This window comes from Athene cunicularia (assembly GCF_003259725.1).
Source record: "Athene cunicularia isolate RWA chromosome 1 unlocalized genomic scaffold, athCun1 chr1_part2, whole genome shotgun sequence".
In the NCBI taxonomy this organism is placed as follows: Eukaryota; Metazoa; Chordata; class Aves; order Strigiformes; family Strigidae; genus Athene; species Athene cunicularia.
Genome location: NW_020799092.1, coordinates 32,127,402 through 32,140,994, shown reverse-complemented (window position 1 = coordinate 32,140,994; position 13,593 = coordinate 32,127,402). Strand labels below are relative to the sequence as shown.

The window sequence follows — 13,593 nt, the reverse complement described above, 5'->3', positions numbered from 1 at the left end:
GGGAAACAAAATTACTTCACCTTTCAATAAATATGAAAGAATTTTTTTGGGGGGGAGCAGCTGCACATTCTCATAATTTATTTTTAGTTTGGCTTTAATCTCAAACATGCCAGAAAATGAAATACCAAATATTCTCTTAAAGCAGCCAGTCACTATCACAGAACTACAAGGGCAGCATAAACAAACTCATAAAAAATGGTAAGTAATTTCCATGACAGCAGTAATTGTTTTTCAGTAAGGTAGTTTATCCAAGTAAAGAAAATCACACTCAGAATCAAACGATACAATCCACCTCCCCAGATTCTACCCTGAATTTAAGAGGACATCTCTGGAATGTCCCCTGTTTTCACACTTTTTTTCCTGAAGAGGGAAACTCCAGTTTTCTGCTGGTACACCTCAGATTTAATCAATACTGACCTGAGGGCAGTAAGCTCTTGATGTTACCCTATTCGTTTTTACCTACCACCTCCAGCTTTGAATTCTGGGCATCCTAAGCTAACCTGAACACTGGCAGCTACATCCCCATTCGGCTCCCCTCAGGCTTGGCCATGTGTTTCTACTCATGTCTTTGCAGCAGCTTTGAACTATTCCAGCATGCTAAATCATCGACAAACTATCTCAGGCAAAGTGCACAGCTTCCTGCCAGTGTTGTGCTCCAAACAGGTTCAGTGTCAGGTCAGACAAGCTCACAGCCTGAATACAGGGAAGGGAGGCAGCAGGGCAAGCCCAGGAAGCCAGCAGCTAAATTGGATTAGGCTGCCAAGAACTGGATCATCAGACTTTTCAGGACTTGAGATCTTGGTGGACAATTTACTAAGTCGATAATGCATCGGAACCATGTACATGCATGATCCATACATGCACTTGGATCAACAGCTGAGAAAAAAATATCTGTTAAAAAAATATATATTTAAAAATTGAATGTAATTTGGCAACCAGTTGAATTTCAGGTAGGACTGAAGTGCTAATATACATCCCTCAGATGATTGATCTACATGTGTTATTATTTACTACGGCAACTGGATACAAGCAGAAATTTTTGGAGAGATGCCAACAAAGTTTTAACTTCTGGCAGCTGATCCTCCTGTTTTCCTTTCACTCCTCACAACCCCCCTAGGTACACAGCAAAAAGTCTGCTAGATTCTACTTTGCTGTCCAACATCAGCTTCTTTGTGCAACTGGAAAAATCAGTCTGTATTTATTTTGTACAGAATTTTTAAACTGTCTTTAAACAAAAGAAGCACTGGTTCACATTATGGCAGCTTTGACCAATATTTTAAAGTTCAATTAAAACACAAAAGGATGCCTCAGTTTTGGCAGCTTCCAGTTGCTTTACTAATTTTTAACTTTGGTATTTCAGATTTTTTTAAAACAGTGGCAATTTTAAAATTGCCTGTGTGGTTTTCGGGAGAGTGGAGAAGCTAATTAAATGTAACAGGAGCTAGCAGTAATCCCTACAGTAAACCAGTATTTTCCACTAAAAAGTTTCCTTCTTTTTGACAGGCTCTGTCTACTACTGCCATTTTTGTAACAGGCAACTTAAATTTGTTGAAGTTAGTGTCATCTGGAAAGCAAAATGTCTCTCCCCTACTGAACAGGGCTTCAGAATATTTAATAAACAGATAAATTACCTCTATAATTTATTGCATTCTTCAGAAATTCAGGTAGCTCATCAAAACAGATGAGTACAAAGCAAAAAGTTTCATGCTGTCTTAAAGAAAGCAGCTGGATCATCTTCCTGCAGCATGAAACCATGGAACTGCTGGAATAAGACAGGGATGACAGGGAGAGGACCAGCATCAACAGGACCTTCCTATTGTAATCCCCGATCATCAGTGGGACAATATCCTAATTTTCTTTCTTCTGTTGCTCAAGAACATAAAATAAAGCAGAAATTTGACAAATTCCAAGACAGCAGAAGAAAAGAGCAGTGGGATGAGTTTTTCAGTATAACTTCCTGAATGCAGGAAGTATCATCATTATCCTATATACCCTGTGGCAAAATAGCTTCCTTCTATCTATTAACTCTATGGCACTGAAACCTGCTGTAGTGCTCTCTTCTTACTGTCCCCTAGTGCTTGTTTCACAATAAGTATTTTAACAAAATCTGTTTATAGATATCCTGAAATCACAAACCACAACTCAATGGCCTCATGAAATACTGAGTTGACTGCACCCCAGAGCTCTCCAACTCCATGTTCTCTCCTCCCACAGTCCTCATCCTTGAGACAAAGTGGTGCTTCACACCTAGCTTGACAGGCTCGAAGAAACATTTCAAAGCATACAGAGTCGATGGGTATGTAGGAAGAAGGAAGCAAAGGCAGCTTTTAAGCTGTGATGGCAATTTGAAAACTATGCCATTAACCGTGCCTAGCACCTGCCATCAATAAACACATACCTTTTCAAATGGAGAGGAAGGGAAATAAAACAAGTCTGAGATGCTTTACAGCTGTTAAGAATTCATTACTTTGGAGTCCAGCTACTGTAAAAACTGGAGATAACAATATTTTAGGTACCAGAAAATATTATGATGGTAGCTAATTGTAATTCTATTACAGAATTTCCCTTTCTTCTCAAAAGCTCTACCTATACCATTTTGCAACAGGCAACTGCAAAACCCTCCCATGACTTACTTTCAGAAATCCATGACATCCTCAGTTCTCAACTGAGCTTAAGCTCTAAACTTACACTTGGTGCTCCACAGTGCAGAACACAGATAGGGTAAGTACTGATGTAAAGGCCCAAATCTATTCCAGTTTCAGGAGAAAACCCACAAACAATAGTGTACTTTAAGTATACAACAACAAGCCTCACACCCACCTCCCTGCAATGTCTGTTGTAAAAAAAAAAAACAAAACACAACAACAAAAAAACCCACCACCAACAAAAAAAAAAAAAACCAAAACCCCAACCCCACAACACAGCCCGAGGGGGAAAAAGTAGGGAGAAAATTTTTTCAGGAATGTAATATCTTTTTCTAATATAATTTCTCTACTTACATTTGTAATATAATGAACAATACATGATAGTAAACACTCTTTTTTTCCCCCCTCAAAAGACCAGTGTTTAGTGCTGGAAGCCTTAAATTTTTGTCATGTTGTAAATTAAATCAAAGCACTATCCATTATCCTTCTTAGAGCTGAAGAAAGTTTCTTTTCTGAGAGGAAAACATAATGATTTCATGGAAACTGCAGCAGGTACTTTACAGATATTTCCTCCTAACAATCTACACTATTATTCTACTTGAAATACTCATGCATATTTGGTTGTGTTGAAATGTCAACCAAGCCAAAACTTCTTCTTTAAAACCTTGTATTAAAATTGTTACCTACCAGTCAGAAGCCTTTTACGACACCAATATTTGACAGATTATATATAAAGTTACATATATAGAGTCATGCATATAAAGTCATCTTTGTATTATAATTACCCTTTACCTAATTGCTTAAAATAGGCAAAATTAAAGAAATTTAGGCTGCAAACCCGAATACCTGAAAGATAGAAATTGTTATGTTTGTTTGCCTGTACCACCTTATTTCTTCCCAGTTTTTGCAATAACTGAAGCAACCACCTCTTGAGAAAAGAAAGCAGTCATCATTAAATGCTATCAGCAACGTGAAAGGGGATTCATAAGACATGCATGAGCACAACATTTCCCAGTGGCTAAACAGAAAAACTGGAAACTGAAATTTGAGTTTGATACAGTTGAAAACCTTGTTAATTTAACTGAGATTATGTTTAAAAGAAAAGCAGGAGTCCTACCATACACCAATCAATTTTGAGCTTTGAGTGTTCAAGACCAGGCAGCCTGCTGACACTCAGGCAACCTGTTCAGCTGACAGCAGCAAAAGACTTATTGCCCTGCTGTGGTCTGGGACTTACTCCCCTGCTGTGGGCTGGTCCCGGCAAACAGCCAAGCCTGCACCCAGCTCTGTGGGGTGCCTGCTCCTTGCTTCTGTGGAATGCAGAGAAGACAGAAGGATGGTGAGGAGACTTGTGGGTGGAGGTAATGATGGTTTAATTGGGAAAGCAAATCTGTGTGCCCAAGCAGAGTGGAAAAACGACTGATTCACTGTTTTCCATCAGCAAGCAGGTGTCAATGTGCTTCCTGGAAAGCTGGGCCTCAGCATGCCCAGCAGTTGCTCAGGAAGTGGAAGACAAATGCCATAGCCATAAATGTCCTCCTTTCCTCCTTGCTTTTATTACCAAGCAACGTGTGAGATGGTAGAGAATAGCCCTTCGGCCAGTTCGGGTCAGCTGTCAAGCCCAAGGGAAGCAACCCATTTATTTCCCTGCTGGTGCTGAACAGCTGGCCTTAGCGTATGAAACCCAGAGTTGCATGTTAGACACAATCGCCATCTCTGTTCCCTTACGCTGCTAATGCAGACATCCCATTGCAATCTTGCTCTTGCTGCTTTAGCAGCAGCAGAACCTGCTCTTCCAAACCCATGGCTTGCTGCTCTTTTGGTAGAATGTCAGGCCGGAATACAAGCAACAGTAGGAAACAGTCATTTATAAGGATTTTTAATTCTCTTAAACCTCTGTGGAATTCTGTGAAACAATGAAAAAGACACTTTCTGGACAGAGGACTTTGTCCACATTGATTTCAGTGACCAACTGAATCTAATGATATGTTAACGTTTCTCAGAAACGTTAGCAGGCTGTTACAAGATCCTGCCACTATGCTGTTTAAAGAAATAATAAGGAAGCACATAAAATTAATGGCATGACTGATAATTTTCCCTACACTCTTAAATTTTTGAGCTTGTCAACACTACAAAATTAAATGTCCATTTTTAACACTAATTAATTTTGCATCCCTTTATGGATCTTTACAATCTTTTTAAAGATTTTAATGTTTCATTTTTTAAAGGTAGTAAATTAGAGTAACTATGTTATCTTACATGTCCTTTTTTAAACATAACAGGTGTATAAGTGGTATACACAGACCTTCAACTACATGTAGGGAATCTGGGAGCATCCCTTTGTAACTCTTAACACAAAGGTTTACTGGAATGCAAAACCTTAGCTTTAGGGGATAAGAAAGTACCTCAGGTAAAACAATCTTTTGCAATAAAATAGATCAGTGTTCAGTAAACAAAATACTGTTAAATGCTCAAATGGCTACAGTTAACTGTATGTTGCTTAATGAGCTATTTTTGGATTCAAAGTATTTTCTGGAGAACATATTCAGACACTATTTGCTTTGCTAGTGTAACCAGAATGCTTGCAACATTCCCACCTCCTTCTACAACTTAAAAGCATATTTTCTATCTTCATGTGCAATGCTTCCTCTCAGTCTTGCTTTACTACTGGTATTACTAGCAGAGAAATGCATACTATTTTTATAATTTGCCTGAAATAAGAATCGTATTTGTCGTACTCTTCTTAATGGCAGATAAACGCATAAGCATGCATGACACTAACATAACACTCTTTTCCACGGACATAAACTACCACAACTTGTGCTTGTCTTTACCATCTATACTGGATGTTGTCTACCACCAACTACTTACACTTGGGCACAAGAAAAGGAGGCAAGTGTTTCAACTTAAATCCTGCAGGTCCTGTGAGCTGAGTAGTTCAACATTAGGTAAACAAACATGTCCTACAATTAAAAAGACCAGAACCAAAACCAGAACACCTCCTGTTCTTCACACATACTTGGAAGTAAAAAACAAAAATCCTGACATCTTTTATTTCTTATGGTTCCTTTTTGGATGGCCCAAAATACTACTGCAAATACCAGCTTCTTGACTTACCACCCACAGTAAACCATTCACATGAGTTTAATACTAGAATTTTGTTACCACATTCTGTTTTTCACATGTGACTCTCAAACAACTCTATTTCTTTGCTGTCTATTCTCTTCTTATCCCCTACCTGCTATTCCTCTTTCTAATCGGTTGACTTGGCCCATATAATACTCTTCAGTGCCACAGAATGACACTTTTCAGGAAGTCTCATTCCTGTTAAGCAGATCCATTTTCATTTCTCTTAAATCCTGTCAAAAAAAGTAAATTTTTCCACAGAATGAACCTATTCTTATTTGTCAAGGCAACACTGTTAACATTTTGCACTTTAAACCAGGAATTAAAATCAACAACTTCTGTTTTTCCTTAAATCACCATTTATTTTTTGCCAAGATGCACTACACACTTCACTAAATTTCACTGAAGTGAAACAAAGATGATTCTCACTCAGGATACAGAATGTTTGAACTCAACATGTTAAAACTGCTTTAAAATGATGCAATTTGAAATAGTCACACTTTTTAGTCTGTCTTTTGATGACTCAAGTCTGTAAGTCTTTGATTTATATAGCACATTTAGACAATAAACACTAGTATCTTTCACAAAACATAATAATAATCAAAATTAAAAAATAAATAACCAGAAAATTGCCCCATGGAAGGATTTGTTGTCTTCCTGAGTCCAATTTTCACTATGCTACAAAAGCCAGAAAAACTGAGGCTTACTTTTATTGTTATCTTTTAACAAATGTGCCAATTTGCAGACCCTTTCTTTCTTGCCACAATAGCAAAAATAAATCTTTCTCAAATCTATTGGGCTACACATGCTATTGGTCTTTCAACTGCTAGGTTGTTTCAGGCTGCTACTGCACTTAACTGCAGCAAGAGAAGAAAGATTCAGGCTTCTGCCAGTGAGGCAGTAGGTGGCAAAAAAAAAAAAAAAAAAAAAAAGGGGGCAATCCTGTAGTACCAAAAGCTAGTCAGAAAAACTGGAAAGGAAAACCATGATAGCATGAGCCTCAGTTCACTATTACCTGAATGTTTCATTCAGCTGATCTAACAGCTGACTACCTCCAAACCTGGTATCTCATTGCCTGTGACCAGATGTTCCCATTGCTTTTTGGAGGAGAACGGGCTCTAAGAGAACGACGCAGTGATGCAGTGTAAGAAAATCACCTGGCAGAAAACTAGCCCTCAAAACCAAAGTGAATAATTATCTGATGATGCAAGTTTAAGAGCCAAGAGGAGAAGGAAGCTGGTTCTGTCAGGAGCAGGTAGTCAGTGGATGACAGAAAATATATTGCCAAGCTGCACTGTCATATACCAATCCAATGCTTTGGATTACTGTAAGTAATATGGCCAAATATTACTTATAGTATGTACTTACTATATGGCAGCAGACAAGCCTTCCATCCCCCCCTGCAATTTTAGCTTATCTTTAAAGAGTTAACATTGTTAAATAACTTCAATAAAATTTTGTTACAGCCTTGCAAAGAAAAACTGTTCTTTAATTCTACAGACAGTCTCAGAGCCCAAACAATCCGCTATAGATCAAATGAAAAAGCTTTGCTCTCTTGTGTAAGCACCTGTCTGAACCAGCCTTCTCAGTTTTAGTGAGCACCAGCAAGATGTGTCAGCTGCAACCACAAGTTGTTCACTAATAAGTCATAGTGCTTTTGTTCACTGCAGAATGCTCAGCGAGATCTAAAATGCTACATCATAACCTCTGTGCACGGTTCAACTTCATGACACGTTCACTGTAAAAATAATAAAATCCACTTCTTACAGTATTCTTTCCTTGCGTTTTTTAAATAAAAACATGTATTATGTGCTAGTTACTGATACACAAAGCAAACAAATTAACTCAAAAACATTTGCTTATGCCAATGAGATTTTAAACATTTTAATATGTAACCTTATATGCATGTACTTACTGTCCCATATTAGTATCAAATACCATGTGGAGTTTTTTCTGAAGTTTGCCTTATCAAATTTCAGTGCGTTTTTGTCAAATGACAGTTCACACAGTTGAAGCCAACTGAATCCTCCATAGAATTATGACATACAACAAGACTGTATGCAAGATTGCTAGAGGCAAAAGCAAATAGAAAAAAAGCTCACCTCCAAATCAGAGATTATATTTATAATTTTGTTGTTTGGTTACAGTCCTGTGGACCTCCAATGACTTGAAGCAAAACACCAGCATACACATCCATCAGAATAAACCTGTAGCATCCTCACAGAATTCTCTTTTAACGTCTTTATAAATAAGCCTTGATTACTGTAACCAAAAGACTATTTTAACAGCTGGAGTGAGTTAGCTGCACCAGTTCTCCTTATAAGTATATAAAACCATAATCATTTTTCCCCACTCAGCTGACAAGTTTAACTAATTTCCTTGTGATGCAGAAAGTGCATTTTTTTTCTGCCTTCTGCAGAATGGTTTACACTTGAATACTGTGTTTTTACATTATATTTGAATGTTGTTATTTTACTGAAAACATTAAATCACAATTAATCAATTACTATTCTGTTAAATTTGAGGAAAGGGTCATCAAAGAACACTTTCTTCTGGCAGAAGCAATAATGAAAACACAATCTGAAGACCCACCTACTACAAAGGATCACTGCTACCTCTCACTCTATTAATCCGTGCTGGTTTTCAGCCAGTCTACTGAAATGCAACACAATTTAAGAAAGAATCAGTTTTAAGCACTGAATCAGGTGACTTTTTATATTTGGGACAGAAATGACCCAAAATATGGAATTCATTAACCAATTAAATAAAGAGGTTTTTTCCAACATGTTAATCAAATCAACTACACAAAGTACTCTCAGAGATTTTATGAGATTGAGTCCACAGACTATTTCAGACCCAGAAGAAATACTAATGACTACAGATACTGCATGTTCTCTGCCCTCTCCCAAACATAAACATAAGTTTGTCAGATTTCATGTTGAGATGCTAGGTAAAGACAAGGGGCCAAGTATATAATCAGTGATATACTAATATTATTAAGAATTCCAAGGTTTAGTATCTATTTTGGGACTAGGAGACACATTTTCCAGCACATCTCCTATCAGTAATCAACAAAGTAAGGACTTTACTGCCAGTAGGTCAAGAAAGTTACTGCTAGTATCTATCTACAGTAGCTATGCCCACTGAAATAAAAATACATAGTATTTAAAAAAAAAAAACCAACACAAACAACAAAAAACAGAAACCAGAAGTGCAAGCAGATAGCTTTACTTTTATTTACTTTAGCACAATGAAAAACTTATGAAATCTTCCCAGTATCTTTTCAGTAATATTTGTAACGAGTGGTATTAACCCAAAAAATTAGAATTATATGTCAATAGGATTTTTTCATGTAAACAGTTAAAAATAGAAATTCCGAACAGAATACTTTTACAAGAATTTTTATTTCATGGATGTGCTGCTTAGACTATTGACTAGCTGAATAAAAACTGCTCTTTCATTTTTTTAAAATACAAAAACAGAGGCAGTTTTTTATTTACTTGTTATCCCCCAGCAGTTTTAAGGTAAAAGGCTGAAACTGTTCAGCACAAATACAGTATTCAGAAACTTCATTCCAGGAACTTCTATTCACAACCAATGAAACCAAAACAAATACATGTGACAAAGTCAGGTTTGAAAAATCTGAGGAAAAATGAAACTCAAATGTGAGATATTACTTCATCAAGTGTATAAATACACAGGAAATTTGTGACAAATTATGCCAGAAATACGTCAAAATTCTTCTTGGGTGGTTGTTTTTATTATTATTTTACTGCCATCTCAGAGAGCTTGTAAGGAAGTGAATTTAGATAATATAAGGAAGAATAAGAAAAATAATAATGACTGTAAAAAGATTGTGTCTGATTTTGTTTGTCTGGTTAAATTATCACCTAACAAGATAGCACCCTGTGGCATTAGCCACAACATAAACCCTACTGAAATCCAGGGTCTGATGGCTGACTCAGTGGTAGGTGCTGGGCAGTAGCAGGTGCTAATAAAGCAAGCTCTGCCTCATTTACTACTACATCTTCCTGATTTTTAAACATAGATTTCTGTATGTTTTCATCAGTTTCTGTAACAGAGTAGTAGGAGAATGTGCCCAAAAGAAAAATGTAGCATGTTTATCAGTTTACAAGAAGCATGAGGTGGAGGGGAACTAGAAAAAATACCATGAGAAACAGAATGTATCACCGCAAAACTGCAAACCTGGACCCTTAAAACAGTTCTATGTAACTTTAATTACTAACATGAAACATTTACATCGACACAAAGCTGCAAGTACTAAAGAGAAAGTCCCACGAAGAAACTAGATAATTCAAACAAACTAACTTATTGAATATGGAAACTTGAAATCTGACCTTCCTGGACAGGACAGTGAGGCTGGAGTGCAAGGTATGAAACTGCACCCAAATACGGACTTCTCATCTCCAGTGATTAATAGTGATGTGTTTTGTAGATGGCTAAACACATCCAATATGATAGCAGATTACTCTCAAATGAAACTTAAAAGGAAAAACCAAGTTATGAAAAAGCAAATCCAAGAAAGGAGATGGGTACTGCCTAGTGCAGTAACTTTTCTAAGGGAAGTAGCATTTGTAAGTGGAATACAAGAAATTTAGCATCAGGATTACAAAGGTTCCTAACAGAAAGGCAAAAAAGCATCAATTGCTGCTAACAGTTACCCCTAGAATATCCATTAAAAGGTAGGTTAAAAAGTCTGTCTGTTATCCTGGCTGAAATCATTTTTCTTGTTGCAGGTTTGTTTTTTTTTTTCTGTAGAAGAAATGAGTCTGCTAATCAAATAGATCAAAAGGAGGTCCATCAGTTTCATCAAAACCACACTAGTAATTTAGAACATACACTTGTGTTTTTAGAAGAGCATTTCAAAAACATTAAGCTTCACATGAAAGCAGGAGTTTACTAAAATAATAGCATATTTTCTAGAGTAACCTTGCAAAAGGTAACCTTGAGACAGCATGACTGAATGGAGATAATACATCAACCACCGCAAAATCAAAAAAAGTCTTGATAGTATTTGGCTCCAATTTTTTTCTGTCTAGCACTGAAATCTTCTGGTAGGTGACCACATGCTTAGGTTCATAGAATAAACAATCAGAAGAAAAGCTATGCCTTCTCAGGAAGCGCAGAGAAAAAAATTAGACAAAGTCCAGTAAATACAATAGGAAGAGTTACACAGCTGCCAAGCACAAAAGGAAGGGTGAAGGAAGAACCTCTGCTCAGAGAAGGCATCGTATATTAATGCCTGCTGGGGAGCCAAGGGAGTTCCTCGAGCAGCAACGCTCAGGCTGAATGCTCAGGCTGTCTTTGATGCAGTGCTTCCTGCGTCCAAAACTAACAACAGGAGAAAATGCTGCACTTCTAACTGAAAGCCTGTGTCAGTACTGCCACGCAGTCTGCTGTTCAAGAATTCAAACAACTGAACACAGCAAGAGTATCCTATTTCTACATGTAAGCGAGGACCTAAGAACCAAATTCTAACCTGAAGCCTACAAACAGAAAATCTTAGTGCCACATCAGTTGAAATATCAATTACTTCTGTGGGTTTCTCTCTGGAGAAGGTACACTTGCCCAGCTGGACCAGCAGCAGATCATGTTACTCAGGCTGTGTCAAGACCCCTGAACCAGTCACACCCCCGATAAAGGGTGGAGCTCACCAAAACCTTATTTCTGATCTACATTCGTTCTTTCCAAAGGTGACCAGTACAACGCACATACGACTACAGGATCACTTCATAGCCTTTGTATTTCTCTCTGTTTAGGTAAAAGCACAAACCCTGCAGTTAATCCTCCCAGGGGAGAATTATACCCTATAGCAGTGTGGCAGGAGCAGCCTATCTGGAACACACTCCTGTCACTAATGTGACAGTAGGATGGATAAGAACTGTTTCTCAGGATAAAATATCTGGGAAAACAGGCTGGTGAACAGTGGGTTATGGCCCTCTGCCAGTTCACATGCAAAGACAGCTTACAGACCTTGGACTTCTGGGAAAGGGAAACAGATGTTTCATTTTCACAGACTGTATCTCCCTATTTTTTATCCACCACAGTTCTTAATGGAGCATTCACTACCCAGCACATGGGCACAGGGCCCCCAGTGAACATTTATGGCTTGAAACATGAATTTATATTAAGGTATTACTGCCCATGACTTCTTTTCCAGCAAATCAAAGTGAAAATGCTTTAAGCTGTAACTCCATCATCTGGAGAAGTGTTTCTCATTACATGATGAAAGCACCTACACTTAAAATACAGACACACATGTATTCATTCTCAGGCTGTATTGCTTCTGGTGCTTGAAAAAATTATTCCATACATCTACTTTGATGAACAGTTTTACTGATTTACTAAATAATCATTAATATTAGCATGAGCTTAGTAGGCATTTTAATTAAAACCTAACAGCTGTTTGAAGCCAAATTCCTCACACAATAGATGCTCACACCTACTGTCAGCATGGTTCCTGAATGAGGGGAAGGAAGGATTAATAAATAAAAAACAACAAAAAAAAGCCCATGCTTTATGGACCATTTGTAGCCTGTGGATTACAGGCAAAATAAACTTTATCTAAGCAACACAATGAGATTCTGGTATGTTCTCTTTGTTTTCTAAGCACATGATAACAATGAACAATCATTCAAAAATAAAATTCTAGTCCCACAACTGCTGTGTTATTGAATTCAGAAGCAAATGCCTATCATTTCACCGTGTAACAGTCATGCTGGCGTAAATTTTATGTCATTTGGGGGGGAAGACAGATTGAAAGCTGATCGCTCTATGGCTGCTACTGTGGGTGGAAAGTTTTCACTCCAGCAGACTTTTACTGCAGAAGAGGATTCCTTCTCATTGCAGTATCATCGCCACTTTATATCTAAAATGCTTCCTATTTAGGTTACATTGCAGTATGACCATTTCCTATCTAAACCAGGTCAATTTAAGGTTATGAAATTTCAGCTTTCTATTGCTATGGATATTCTGCTACAATACACACATTTTCTAGTTGCTGCACTTCTCTATCTTCCAGGATATTTCTACATGAAAATTTTAGAAAGATCAAGTTTTCTTTCCCAACAAAATCTTTCATATACTCTGGACTTCATATACATCTGTCTGCTCTTTGTCAACATTACAGTTTTATTTGTAGCTCTGAAATACTTAACAACTGCACAGAAAGTAGCTTTATTATATGATTGACTGCAGTAGGGATGGACACTAAGAATCAAAATGTCTATTCTAATGTACAAAGCATCCCAGGAATACTTATACTGGTAATTATCACTTTGATTACAGTCTGCATGTTTTTAGCAACCATTTTTAAAAAATGGTTGGTTTTTTTGATGGGCTGCTAATTTTCAGAATTCTAGAGGAAGTTCAAGCTAAGCATGAAAAATTTGATTATATACACAAAGTTCTTACAAGTAAAAAGGACTGTTCCAACGTTCCAGCTTTACCTGATTAGTTACATTCAAAACAAATCAGGACTTCTGTCAATTCAACAGAGAGAAACAAACATATATAACCAAGAAAATATGTACAGAAATATTACAAATACCATAAACATTGGTCAAACTAAACACAAAAAAAGGATACAGTGTGACAGGCATGTTCATCTTAATGTGGAAGAACGAGGAATATTGCTTTATTGAGTTTCTAACTTCATATATTTAATCAAATACATTCTACAATGGATTTCAAGTGTGACTAATGACTTTAGCAGACTACAGCAAAAATATACTATCACACACATACTAATTTACTCCAACCTGTAAGTATAGCATACAGCTATAACTCATCCTAAATGACT

General features: G+C 37.1%; 1 protein-coding gene across 2 annotated transcripts in view; it reads right to left on the bottom strand.

Annotated features, from left to right (window-relative positions):
- The window catches only part of CDK17 (cyclin dependent kinase 17), an 88,944-nt gene that overhangs the window by 19,852 nt on the left and 55,499 nt on the right, over nucleotides 1–13,593 (bottom strand). The gene's annotated exons all lie outside the window — the stretch shown is intronic.